The sequence below is a fragment of the Delphinapterus leucas genome, chromosome 4 (assembly GCF_059928025.1).
Source record: "Delphinapterus leucas isolate spDelLeu-1000000601 "Yukka" chromosome 4, BTC_Dleu_Yukka2, whole genome shotgun sequence".
Taxonomy (NCBI): Eukaryota; Metazoa; Chordata; class Mammalia; order Artiodactyla; family Monodontidae; genus Delphinapterus; species Delphinapterus leucas.
In genome coordinates, this window is record NC_143132.1 from 106,880,477 (window position 1) to 106,895,376 (window position 14,900).

Genomic DNA, 14,900 nt, shown 5'->3' on the forward strand with positions numbered 1-14,900 from the left:
TAAAAGAGTTTTCTAAGAGCAGAAACTGCCACCAAGGGTGTAGCAGTCAGGCTGGCTATGGTCTGTGACTGGTCTGACAAAGACTAACTCTTACCCAGATGTCCAATAAAAACACTTAGCAAGTATCATTTCCATAAGGCTTTGTCTACTCGAAACACAAGCCAATTGTTTGGGTCCAATTTATGAAGCAAGGTCTTACGAAGGTTATGGGGTGAGGAGGCCTGATGACAACTAAATTGCCTTAAATGGAGCTCAAAATACCACCTTAAACATTCTCCTCTCCCAAGAAATGCTTAATCATAAATCAAGTGACTCAAAATGTATTAAAAATGACAAATAGAGCAAGCACTTACATCTCATTTTTTTCTTTTAATTCACCAATGCATCAGAGTTTTCTGAAAGATATTATTCCACACACAAAAAGATGAAGTGCACCAGGAATGCAAGATTCCAGGGATAAAAGAGGAGATTAAAAATCAAATGGTGGACCAGGCTTCACGCTGAAAATTATTCTGAAAATAGACATACTCAATCTAAGACAAGGAGATGAGGACTCTCTGCTCTGAACTTGTAAGGAGTGGTGAATCTCACAATAATTGGACACGTGTTTTTCATCTTAGAAGAACTTATGAATCCTTTTTAATGCATTAAAGTTCATGGATACTATTTGTCCACAAGTAAGCTTTCTCCTCCTTTTCCCCACTATGCAAACGTTAATGGGGTTTTGATTCAGTGGGGAAAAAGCCTCCCCAAACTCACTAATGTTCCCTGAATTGCCGTTAGGCTAGCTCTAGAAGGAATTTTAAAGCATGTGCTAAATGAAACTTTCTGTCTAAGAATATTTAATATTCTAGTACTTTTAAGAAACAAGTTATTTTTATGTGTTCCTACTTTTATTGGTAGAAATTCATTCTCAGCAATAAGAATTATGAAGTGCCTAACTCAAGATGCTTATCTGTCTGGACCTGGAATAGATTAGAAAGTGGATCAGGCAGAAAAGTCCAGCCTGGCAAATCATCATACACCTCTTCACAATGTCCTGATTCTGAGCCCTTGGAGGGCTCAGTGTGGAAGGAAAGAAGAGCGAACTCTCTGGAAACAACTTATTTCTTCTCCCTTCCCATTGATTACAAATACCTAGAATATTCAACTGATTGTAAAGGCAGTGAACCTGATTTTTTTTTTTTCACAATCTTTCAGTCTGATTGGAAACATCTGTTTTTAATTGCATTTGGATTTGAAAACTAATTTCGGGTGAGATTGGGTTCAGGCTCCAATCAAGTTGGAACTGAGAGATTATTGCTTATCCACGCATCCTGAAACTCAGGGAGGCTTGAGGCCAAGGATACCACAGTTTCTGAATGCATGCACAAGGCACATGCATTTAGAAATCAAAAAGGAATGGCCTAATTCTCTCAGGGAAACTTCTTTAAGGCCAATGATTTGGGGTTTTAGGTTACAGCTTTTCGACTCAGGATTCGATTTTGGGAAAGGTCAGTTGGAGGACAACACCCTCCCATGCATTCCAATCCATGGAGCAGGAGATTAAGCATTCATATGCTCAAATCAAAATAAAAACAGTATTTTGGGTTGTTCATTGACGAGATATAAATCTAGCCCACTCCCTCAATTTGAAAGAAGTTGAAACAAATACACTGTCTCCTAACACAATGGCATGGGGTTCTCTGCCCTTCATCTTACTAGAAGTTGAAGAAAGGAGAATGACTCAAGAATCCCCCTTTGTGCGGGTTCTGGGACTGCCTTTCCCACTCCTGGGCCTGCTGAGGACAGGGGCTCTGGAGTTGGTCCCAAGTTTGTCACTCACTGAGTATTCCTAGGATCCACTCTCCGCCTCAAGATATCCAGTTTTAAAATGAGGCTTTTATTTTTCTGCTTCACAGTAAACATTTTGGGAGTGCTCGTTAGTGATCTATGGCAAAGTACTAAAAATCATAAAGGGCTGCTAAAGTGCAAAGAGCTATTTTGATTTTCTTTAATGGCTGAGTCCAAAAAATAACTGTAAAATTCATGCCAAGAATTCTTAAGAGGTTATTTGATACTTTGACAACCCAGAATATGAGCCCTAGGTCTCTTATATTGCAATTCTGAATGACAACTAGTGCCAATTTTATCAAGCTGATCAACAATAAGCACCCCTATGTTTTCTGAAACTCCAACATCAATGAGTAAAAGAACACAAATATTTCAATTTGATTACATAGCTATTATACATTTTAATAAGCTAACATGTTTAATAAGCTAAAATGAAGAGTGCCCTCATATTTGTTCCCTACATTCAAAGGATGTAGGTTTAAATACTATGGCTAATTTTCATTAAATTCATTACCCAATTATTCCAAAAGTTTTATTACCATAAACTATTCATTCCTAAGAATCACTTTTATTGACACAAGGAAGAACACTAGTTACCATTTATGAATTCTAAGTGTTCTCTGGAAGGGTTTTCAGCAGTGAAAAGGCCCTTTTTCTTAATACCTGCCATTACAATCTAACAAGAATTTCATATCTAAAATACATTACTTTCAGTGCTTAATCTTGGCTCAACTTTTTTATCTGATGAACCAAACAATGCTAATAACCTAGAACACTTTGGAAAAAAAGAGAGCTTTCTTTATAAATGAATATCTAGACTTTAAAAATGAAAAGGCTATACCATTAGCTATTTACACTTCTTAGAAGAGGCCAGGGCTTCCCTGGTGGCGCAGTGGTTGAGAGTCCGCCTGCCGATGCAGGGGACACGGGTTCGTGCCCCGGTCCGGGAAGATCCCACATGCCACGGGGCGGCTGGGCCCGTGAGCCATGGCCGCTGAGCCTGCGCGTCCAGAGCCTGTGCTCCGCAACGGGAGAGGCCACAACAGTGAGAGGCCCGCGTACCGAAAATAAAAAAAAAAAAGAAGAAGAGGCCATAAAAAGTACGTGTTTATCTCCAAATGGCATTCTGATGACAAAGGGTACCAAAAAAAGTCAGGAAATAAGACTCCAGAATTCCCAAGAAGCCAAGGAAGATGATGCACAATGCAGGTGCTCCTGTGACACTGGGCAGCTGGTGCCTTTAAACCCACACTGAGTCCCTCTGTGCAGTTCCCAATCACAGCCAATGCAAACAGCAAAATTGAGTCCCCTCAATAGACCTTCTTTGGTACTAATAGAAGTCAGGATGGTTATTAGTTGTTCCTTTCACTACACAATCCATCACCTCACAAAAGTTTTAAATTGTATTTCTTTAGAACTTATGACATCTTTTAAAATCTTTTATTTATTTATTTATTATTGAAGTATAGTTGATTTACAATATTGTGTTAGTTTTGGGTGTACAGCAAAGTGATTCAGATATATATATACAATATAAATACATATTCTTTTTTATATTCTTTTCCATTATGGTTTATTATAGGATATTGAATATAGTTCCCTGGGCTATACAGTAGGACTTTGTTGTTATCTGTTTTATATATAATAGTTTATATCTGCTAATCCCAAACTCCTAATTTAACCCTCTCTCCCCCTTTCCCCTTTGGTAACCATAAGTTTGTTTTCTATGTCTGTGAGTCTATTTCTGTTCTGGAAATAAGTTCATTTGTGTCATATTTTATTTATTTTTTAATTAATTAAGTAATTTTATTTTTGGCTGTGTTGGGTCTTCGTTGCTGCACACAGGCTTTCTCTAGTTGTGGTGAGCAGGGGCTACTCTTTGTTGTGGTTAGGGGGCTTCTCATTGCAGTGGCTTCTCTTGCTGCGGAGCGCAGGCTCTAGGCGTGTGGACTTCAGTAGTTGTGGCACATGGGCTCAGTAGCTGTGGCTTGCAGGCTCTAGAATGCGCAGGCTCCGCAGTTGTGGCACACAGGCTTAGTTGCTCTGTGGCATGTGTGGGATCTTCCCGGACCAGGGCTCAAACCCATGTCCCTGGCGTTGGCAGGCAGATTCTTAACCACTGTGCCACCAGAGAAGTCCCCTGTATCATATTTTAGATTCCACATATAAGTTATATAATATGGTATTTGTCTTTCTCTGACTGACTTACCTCACTTAGTATGATAATCTCTAGGTCCATCCATGTTGCTGAAAATGGCATTATTTCATTCTTTTTTTATGGCTGAGTAGTATTCCATTGTATATATGTATCACATCTTCTTTATCCATTCATCTGTCAGTGGACATTTAGGTTGCTTCCATGTCTTGGCTATTGTGAATAGTGCTGCTATGAACATTGAGGTGCATGCATCTTTTTGACTTAGAGTTTTCATCTTTTCTGCATATATGCCCAGGAGTGGGATTGCTGGATCATATGGTAACTCTATTTTTAGTTTTTTTAAGGAAGCTCCATACAAATTGCTCTTGATACAAACTGCTAAAATGTCTTCCAGAAAGGGTATAATAACTTATACATCTACTCAGCAGAGTATGAGTGTGCCAACTAGCCCTGCCCTTATCAGCTTTGATCCCTACAGCTTCTTCGTATTTGCTCTTTGATAGATGAAAATGGTCTATTACTTTTGGTCTATTCATTTTGCATGTGTTCAATTCCTAGAGAGGTTAAATTATTTTCCACGTATATTCTAATTATTTCTATTTCTTCTTCTTTAATTATCTGTTTTTAAGTCCTATGTAAACTTTTCTATTTAACTGTTTTCCTTCTCAGTAATGGAGATTCTTATTAACATTCTGTTATTCACCATATGTATTTCCTAATCCTTTATATTTTGGTTTTATATCTGTATTTGATGTCCAGACATGTCAAATATTTATAGTTAATTCTATAAATATTTCTTTTCTCATCCATTTCCTTCAAGATTAAAAAGTACTAAGTTTTAATATTTAAGATGTCTTCTGTGTGTGATACTGGTGTCAGTTAATGCCCTTTTAAGTGTCATTTAGCACCGATCTCTTAGCTGCATTATTGGATCAGGAGTTAGTAAATTACCTACTGTGAAGCTGCCTTTGGGCTCATTTTCAAGACAATTCTGAGGGAGAGACTATAGTAACCTCCTCTGAAGAAAGTGTTGTTTCCATGAAGCTTCTTTATTCAGAGTCTGCAGTGTGCTTCCCTGTTGCTAATTACTGGGTTATTTATTCCTCTTGATAGATATATATATTATATATTATCTATATTGCTTTTGCAATACTTCATTTCAAAATACTGACAAACGTAAGAATATTTGGAACATGTGGAAATTCAAATGTATTAGTTAGAGAAAAATATTATTTTATTCCCACTAAGCATTCAAAAATTTAAAGTGTTCAATTTCCAGGACCTGACAGAATGAGAGAATATATTTGAATGGAAGTTCAAATAATCCTTGGATGGTTAAAAAATCGGGAAGATAAAATGCACATCCCCAGGTTGAGTCCTTTTTGGGTCTCCACAATGAAGTACATTAGCTGCAAAACGCAAGGGAATAGTGAGTTTTTCAAAAGTTGAAACAACCACCATATCCACTCCAAATGCTTTGTATAATTTACTGTGATTTCATTATATTGGTGTTAATATGCAAGCCCAGCAAAGCAGACTGAGACTAAAATTCTGGTTGATCTGTATTCTGTTGCCTAAGCCGAAAGGAGCTTAACAAACAAAACAATCTGAGCGAGAATCAATTCAAGACTGTGACTTCCATATTTTTGGTCCCAAATGCACTCCTCAGAATTCCAAGTCATCTTCCAAAGATAGAGAAAGAGATAAGAAGCACTTTTGATTGATCAGAGCATACAGAGCAAATGATGTACTTACATTTCTATACAGTTAGGGGAATTGAGATCCTAAGTAGAATATACAAGAGAGATGGCCACAAATAAAACCTGCCATTTCAATTATGCCAAGAGCATCCTAATGCAGGAAGAATGATAGCATTAGGGGGCAATTAAAGCACACATTAGAATCTAAGTATTCTAAAGGAAATTGGGAGCCATTAAACAGAACCAGTATGGAAATTTTTTTTCGTCTTTGTTATTTTGGAGACCAATAAATATTAAACATCATCTTCTAGGATGGGTAGTAGTCCCCAGTCAGGTAGCAAAATCACTCACCTTTCCACTTGGATATGCTAAGTTGTTTTGAATAATGGCAATTAAAATTTTTTCTTAAATAACTTCGATATAGGTTTATTTACCCGGTTTCCATGTGGATTCCTGGGTCAGCCCCATGGAACCCCTTCTTTGACCAGTATAAAATCATCTGCCTGGAGGAGGGGTTATGTAGGCATGTTCACCAGCAGCTCTCCTCACTTTGGGTCAGGCCTTCCTGCCCACCAGCCTCTGTTCCATGAGGGCAGAAGATGCCCTCCGATTTTCACGTATCTGGATTTTACAAAGCCCTGATTGATTTTGGTATACCAAAGTTCACTAGTTGTGAAATCCCAAAGGCTTGAATTTTCTTAGATGTAATTTGACAAGTTAATAAAAACTGTTTCATGATTTTTTTTTATTGGGAGAACATGGAAGGGGTGGGGATTGCGTCCTAGCACACTCTCATTTCTTCTTTGAAATAAAATGTTTTCTAGACTAACTTTAGCACATCCACAACATCTTTGCAGAAGTTATAAGATTAACAACAATGAAAAACTCTGCGAAAACATTTCTAAAGTGACTCAAAAAATGGATCTAAAGGAAAGAGCTTATCGCTCTCAAATGAAGATTCCCTTTTCACTCCTGTTGAAGTCCCATGTCGATTCTTCATCAGTAACACTGAGTATTGCCATTGACAGCACAATGAATGCCAGTACCCCAATCACACATAATTCTGCAGGCTTCTACTCCCTAGTGCTTAGAAACAAACAAACAAGGCAGTGGTGAGCAAACGCCACAAGCTACTGAGCTGATACCGGGCAGCACACTGAAAGGAATTACTGCAGCTAAATAGTGCTTATCTGGTAGTTAATCTCCAGATTATCTGTGCTTCTGGAATGGCTCCACAATAAAAGGTATCCAGGAAAAAAAAAAAAAAGAAAAACGTGTGTCCTTTTCTTAGAACTCAGTGTCACCAAGTCCATCTGAGACCAGAGTAGCCACAGGTAGAACCTGATGGACTGTGGTAATTGGCTAGATCAATTATAGGAAAGGAAAGTGCTGTTTAATTGCCCAGCTACATGCTTATAAGCTCAGTGCCTCCATACTAGCGCTGGCAGGCCTTGGAAGAGGAGAGAAGACAGGAATGAGAACACTGCAGAGGTGGAGTGGGAAGACAGTGCAGGAAAGGAGAGAGGAGATGAAAAGCGGTGTGAGTGGCAGCGACAGTCAACGGAAATTAAAAGCAGTAACAGAGAGGGTGATCTAGGCCTCTGAGAGAAGGAGAGAGGCAGCCAAAAGACCTGTTCTTGAGACGGAGAAAAAGCAGTGACCAAGAGAAACCTAGGCACCACTGGAACATGCCATGCAGAGGTCCTGTCATGGGGGAAAGAGGAGTCACTTAATCAACAAATTCTTAATAAACACCTACATTTCAAGATGCCAGGAATGCAAAACTGAATACTTCATGCTGGTGCTCCAAGATGCTATAAACCAAGTCATTACATCCTAAGGACCACATCTCCTACATCTGCATCTAGATCACTCAACCTCCAGTCAGCAGTGCCAGCCAAGGTACAGTTTGGAAAGGTCTCCAAGGAAAAAACAAAAAGCAGCTGGTCCATAAACCGTTAACCATACAGAACAGAACGGCTCCTTCTCCATGGGCACTGGCTGGCTCTGGTCTTACTCCACCAGGTAATAATAGAAGCAAGAGAACGTCCAGGAATGAGGATCAAATTGAATACTGTTGTTTAGGGAGCTAGGAAATACTGGGATGTAGAACCTTAACAAATGTGACAGACGACACCAAAAATAAAAACAAACATACAAAAACCTATGTTGAAATAGAAAACTTGGTGCCTTACAAATCAGACTAATGTCCACCAGGGGTTACTAGGGGCAGAGTTAAATCCATGCAGTTTTAACTTCTGCATTCAATTTTTAATTTTGTAGTTACGTTACATCTGTATTAGGGTTGTTAGTATCAAGAGACACCAGACACCCAGATGTCTGACTGCAAGATTCTGGGTAAATCATTCTCACTTTAACATCAAATTGATGAAGCATTTATTTTAAAACATTTGTGGAGTTGTAACTGCAAAGATAGAACTCACAGTTTTTTACATATTACAACCACATGTTAAGACAATAGACTTCAATAAAAAATTACCTTCAAACACATTTTGTATTTGGGGGATTTGCTTTATCCCTTAACACTCCGGGTGAGAGGAACAATTGAGCCCACGTTCCTTAGCAAAACTTCATTTTCTTTTGAACACTGCATTGACCCTAAGTTTAACATCATTCCAAATTCGGTCTATTTTCCTTGCACAAGATATTGCAACCAAGCAAAACTCTGTCCCAGAAACCCATAAATTGTATGAGCTGCTCAATTTAGGCCTGAGGGAGTAAATTGAAGAGAGCTTAGCCTGTCATATTGTTTTAGACTGTTTGCCACAGAAATTCAGGATTAGTTCTAGATTGATTGAACTAGTGATGATGGTGACTATGTGTATGTATACATACACACACACACCTATATCCCATTATTTTAGCAATTTTTTTTCCCAAGTAGTCCTTTGCTTTAGTTCTTGATGCCCTGCTTTATTTAATATATTTAAAGTGGGTTTGGTGTCGGGGGGAAGGGGGAGCAGGGCAGGAAACTGAATGAGCATCCTCTAAGTACCAGCTTTACTGGAAACATCCACATATTTTATAATTCATTCCATTCCACCGCTCTTCACCAAATGCCTGCTATATGCTAGGTCCTAGGGACTCAATATTGAACAGACAGAGGCGGGCCCTCTTTTTATGAAGCTGTGATTCATGTGACACCAGTTAAACTGTGAATCAGTCAGATAAATTCCTGACGTCACCTTATTTCGATTTTGAAATCCAACACCTCTACTTACCAGTTGTGTGGCCTTGGTCCCGTTTATCCATGCCTCAGTCTGCTCATCTGTATAACGGAGGTTGCTGTGAAGAGTAAGCGAGAGCAGAGAGCACATGTAAGAGGCCTAGCACAGAGCCTGGTGCACAACTGGATGGTGTCCCCTGCCTTCCTCACAATGGTACCCAGTGGGCTTTGGAGTTGATTTTGCAGATTTGAGTGAATGCTCCCACCTTGTAATAGTTACAGCCACCAGGGGGCAGTAGAAAATGGGCCTCATGAGTCCTGAGGAGAGACTGGCACTATTTTCATTGATAGATGGCTAAAAACAAATTTCATTTTTGTATTGGCTCATCAGTGAACAAATGAAGAAATGAAAAAACTAATTAAACAGTCATTGAAAGAAACAGTGATCAAAGCAAAAGTAAAAATGATGATATTCAGTTACTTGACAAATATATGCTGAGGGTCTATTCTGGGCCAGCCTCTAAAGATAAAAATAGTACCTGTTCTACCAAGTGGTGTGAAGGTTGTCTGAGTTACAACAGTACTGACAAGCAGTAAACACTTAGGAGCTCTTTGCAGTTATGGTTTTGGGGAGGATATGTTTTTAGAGTAGGCAAGAGATAAAAAGTGGTACTATTTACCACCTATAGAAATCTCTCTAAGAATGTTTGACTTTTCCTGCCAATCTCTCTCTTACCTAGAGGAACCAAAAATTTTCTGATTTATCATTTCTGTTCAGTTTTCAATCACACAGACCAACTGAAATAAAAGATAAAATAGCATGGAATCTAAATGTGTCACATCCCAAAATTCTTAAAGGAGTCATAGGGATGATTAAGAGAAATGTTATGTCTTATCAAAGTCTGCCTTATCACATTGAAAATAACTCTAAAATGTTCTATTGATTTTTATTTTTTATTTATTTATCTTTATGTATTAATTGAAGTAGAGTTGATTTACAATTCTGTGCCAATCTCTGCTGTACAGCAAAGTGACTCAGTTATACTCATTTAAACATTCTTTTTTTAAAATATTCTTTTCCATTATGGTTTATCACAGGATATTGAATATAGTTTCCTGTGCTATACAGTAGGACCTTGCTGTTTATCCATTCTATATATAATAGTTTGCATCTACCAACCCCAAACTCCCAGTCCATCGTTCTCCCTCCCCCTTCCCCCTTGGCAACTACAAGTCTGTTCTCTATATCTATGAGTCTGTTTCTGTTTTATAGATAGTTTCATCTGTGGCATATTTTAGATTCCACATATAAGTGATATCATATAGTATTTGTCTTTCTCTTTCTGACTTACTTCACTTAGTATCATAATCTCTAGTTGCATCCATGTTGCTGCAAATGGCATTATTTCATTCTTTTTTATGGCTGAGTAGTATTCCACTGTATATATGCACCACATCTTCTTTATCCATTCATCTGTCAATGGACATTTAGGTTGTTTACATGTCTTGGCTATTGTGAATAGTGCTGCTGTGAACACAGGGGTGCATGTATCTTTTTGAATTATAGTTTTGTCTGGATATATGCCCAGGAGTGGGATTGCTGGATCATATGGTAATTCTATTTTTAGTTTTCTGAGGAACCTCCATACTGTTTTCCACAGTGGCTGCACCAACTTACATTCCCACCAACAGTGTAGGAGGGTTCCCTTTTCTCCACACCCTCTCCAGCATTTGTTATTTGTAGACTTTTTAATGGTGGCCATTCTGACTCTTGTGAGGTGGTATCTCATTGTAGTTTTGATTTGCATTTCTCTAATAATTAGCAATGTTGAGCATCTTTTCATGTGCCTATTGGCCATCTCTATTTTTTCTTTGGAGAAATGTCTATTTAGGTCTTCTGCCCATTTTTCGATTGGGTTGTTTGTTTTTTGTTGTTATTGTTGTTGAGTTGTATAAGCTGTTTGTATATTTTGGAGATTAAGCCCTTGTCTGTCACATCATAAAATGTTCTATTGATTTTTAAATGAGAAAAGTGTCAATTATGAATAGAAGTATTAAAATGAACTGTTACTGATTTTACATTTTTTTTCTTCTGATTATTTAACTTATAGTTTGCAAATTGTGAAGGCATGATCGTACTCATGTTCATGTAGCAGAGAGCTGCAAAAATCTGGAGTGGTAAATAAGGATGGACATCCAAAAATGTCAAATCCAAACACCGTTATCCAACGTCTATAATATGGTGTACGAAGATGACAAAGTTATTTGCATGATTAAGTACATTAACAAGATATTTTAAAAGCTCACAATCTTCCACTTTATTTATTTTTTTTACATTTGAATACTGTCACAGAGAGGTTTGCCTGTAGCCACAAACTACTGGTAATGATTACTCTCTTTGCGGACTACCTGTCAGCATCTGTGGATCATTCTTCAGTCTTAGTATAGAAAAGAAAAGGTATCCCCTAATGGCAGCATATCATGTTCAGCTACCTTGAGGCAAGAAAATATTAAAACTGGATGAAAACAAGAAATTAAAACTGAATATAGATTAAAAAAAACAAAAGAATGTCTGAAAACAGACTGGCTTCTATTCTAGTCTAAACAAGTTGTAACATTAAGAGTGTTGTCAAGGGGCTTCCCTGGTGGCGTGGATAAGAATCCGCCTGCCAGTGCAGGGGACATGGGTTAGAGCCCTGGTCTGGGAAGATCCCACATGCTGCGGAGCAACTAAGCCCGTGTGCCACGACTACTGAGCCTGCGTTCTAGAATCTGCAAGCCACAACTACTGAGTCCACGTGCCACAACTACTGAAGCCTGTGCGCCTAGAGCCCGTGCTCCACAACAAGAGAAACCACTGCAATGAGAAGCCTGCACACCGCAACGAAGAGTAGCCCCTGCTCACTGCAACTAGAGAAAGACCATGTGCAGCAACGAAGACCCAACGCAGCCAAAAAAAATATATATGTGTGTGTATATATATATATATATATATATATATATATATATATAAAAAGAGTGTTGTCAGGGACTTCCCTGGCAGTCCAGTGGTTAAGGCTCTATGCTTCCCACAAAGGGGGGTGTTGGTTTGATCCCTGGATGGGGAACTAAGATCCCACATACTGTGTGGCACAGCCAAAATAAATTAATTTTTTTAAAAAAGAGTGTTGTCAGATAAAATACAGGATTTTCATGTAATATTTAAGGCATACTTAAAAGAAAAGTTAATTACTGTTTATCTGAAAGTCACATTTAACTGAGTGTCCTGTATTTTTATTTGCTAAACCTGGTAAGCCTATACATGAGGACTTCCATGCACACATAATCTTTCACTCTTTAAAGATTAATTCTGAGAAACTTTTAACTGAATAGGCAGTTGGTTAGTCAGGTAGCAACCTATGAAATTTGTCAGGTCCCCACCAATCCAGCACAGCAGAAGTCTCAGAGGGAGTGCTTCATCCACTTTTCATTTCTGTAGACCACTCAGATCATAGAGCTTAATGAGGCGACTAAGTAATAAGTACCAAAAAAACTGGTGAAGTACAGCATTAAACATCCCATTCACTCCCAGTCAAGGCACCCTTGTCATAAAACAGCTGGCCGTAAATGTATGGGTTTATTTATGGATTCTCAATCCTATTCCATTAATCTATTTATCTATCCTTATGCCAGTACCAAACTGTTTTGGTTACTGTAGCTTTGTCATAAGTTTTAAAATTGGGAAGTGTGAGTCCTCCAACTTTGGTATTCTTTTTCAATATTGTTTCAGCTATGCAGGGTCCCTTACAAGTCCATATGAATTTGAGGCACATCTTTTCCATTTCTGAAAAAAGGCTGTTGGAATTTTGATAGGGACTTCATCCACTCTGTAGAGCACTTTGTGTAGTATTGCCATCTTAACAATATTAGGTCTTCCAAGCCATGAACATGTAAGTATTTCCATTTACCTAAGTCTACTTTAATTTCTCTTAGCAATGTTTTATAGTGTTCAGTGTACAAGTCTTTTATCTCCTTGGTTAAAATTATTCCCAGGTATATTATTCTTTGGATCCTATTGTAAATGTAATTATTTTCTTAATTTTCTTTTTGGATAGTACAGTGCAAGAGTGTAAGAAGCATAATTGGTTTTTGTGTGTTAATCTTGGACCCTGCAACTCTGCTGAATTCATTTATTAGTTCTAGTAGTTTGTGTTACGTGTGTGTGTGTGTGTGTTTGTGTGTGTATTCTTTGGAATTTTCTATTTATAGGACCATGTGATCTATGAATAGAGATAGTTTTTCTTCTCCCTTTTCAGTTTGGATGTCTTCTATTTCTTTTTCTTTTTCTTTCTTAATTTCACTGGCTAGAACTTCCAGTACAATGTTGAATAGCAGTGATGGAAGTAGGTGCCATTGTATTCTTCCTCATCTTAGGGAGAATGCTTAGTCTTTCATCATTGAGTACAATGTTTGCTATTGGTTTTTCATGAATGCCCTTTATCATGTTGAGGAAGTTTCCTTCTATTGCTAGTTTTCTGAGTGCTTTCATCATGAAAGGGTGTTGGATTTTATCAGACATGTTTTCTGTGTCAGTTGAGATAATACTGTGGTTTTTTTCCCCTCACTTGATTAATGTGGTATATTACACTGATTGATTTTCTTATGCTGACCCACTCTTGCGTTTTTAGGTTAAATCCCACTTTGCTGTGTATAATCCTTTTTAATATGCTGTTGGATTCAGTTTGCTAGTTTTGTTGGTGATATTTGCATCTATATTCATAATGGCTATCACCAGTAGTTTTTTTTCCTTGTGGAGTCTTTATCTGGACTTGGTTTTGAGGTAATACTGTCCTCAAAGAATGAATTTGGAAGTGTTCCATCCTCTTCAATTTTTGGAAGAGTTTAAGCAGGATTAGTATTAATACTTTTTCAAATATTTGGTAGAATTCACCAGTGAAGCTGTCTGGCCTTAGACTTTTCTTTGTTGGAAGGTTTGAATACTGAGTCAATCTCTTGTTATAGATCTGTTCAGATTTTTGTCTCGTCTGAATCAGTTTTGGTTATTTGTGTGTTTCTAAGAATTTATCCATTTCATCTAGGCTATTTAATTTGTTGGCCTACAATTGTTCATAGTATTCTCTTTTAATTCATTTTATTTTCTGAAAGGTGGGTAGTAACATTCTACTTTCATTTTTTATTTTAGTTGTATCTTCTCTTTTTTTCTTGGTTAGTCTAACTAAAGATTTGTCAATCTCATTGATCTTTTTAAGGACCCAACTTTTGGTTTATTAAACCCCTCTTTTGTTTTTATATTCTCTAAAAGAATAGATTTTTTTAATAGTATGAAGGACATAGAGAACAGAGAAATCAAGTCTCTAAGGACTCTTGGGAGGGTTTATTTGAAGGGTTAGAATGTAACTGGGCCATTAAATGCCTAAAAAGCAAAGTTTTACTTCACAACTCTTTCCCAAATTGAGAAAGGCCTAAAACAATTTGCCACTTTTGAAGAGCTGCTGGTTTAGGAAAAGTGATGCAGTTGGAGAACTTTGGGTGTTTACTTTACCTTTTATTTAGTGGCTTTTTGGTAGTGGTAAACTTCTAAAACGCAACACTGAGGGAAAAAAAATCATACAAGCAAATCAGCTTACCTTTCTGTTCGCTGCTTCCAACTTCCTGATCCTTGACAGCATGGAGCATGATTGTTGGTTTGGAATCTGAAATGATACGTGGCATATCTTATTTATCAAAGTGCTGTATGCTTAGGTCCTAAAGAATGTGTTTTGAAAACGAGTGTGACCAAAAGAAATGGTATTCAAAAGAGAGCTTATGGGTAAAGCCTACCCACATTTCAGACTTAGGGAGGAAAAACAATTCATGCATAAGAGGCTTGGAAGCTTGTCTTAGAATTTGAACATTGAAACCTCTTCTTTTTGACCATTCCTTTAACTTCTTTTAACACATATATTAAAGAATAGAGTAGAACAAGGAGGAAAAATCTACTTTTTTGAAAAAAGTAGATTTTCAAAAAGTTTTAGGTTATGTT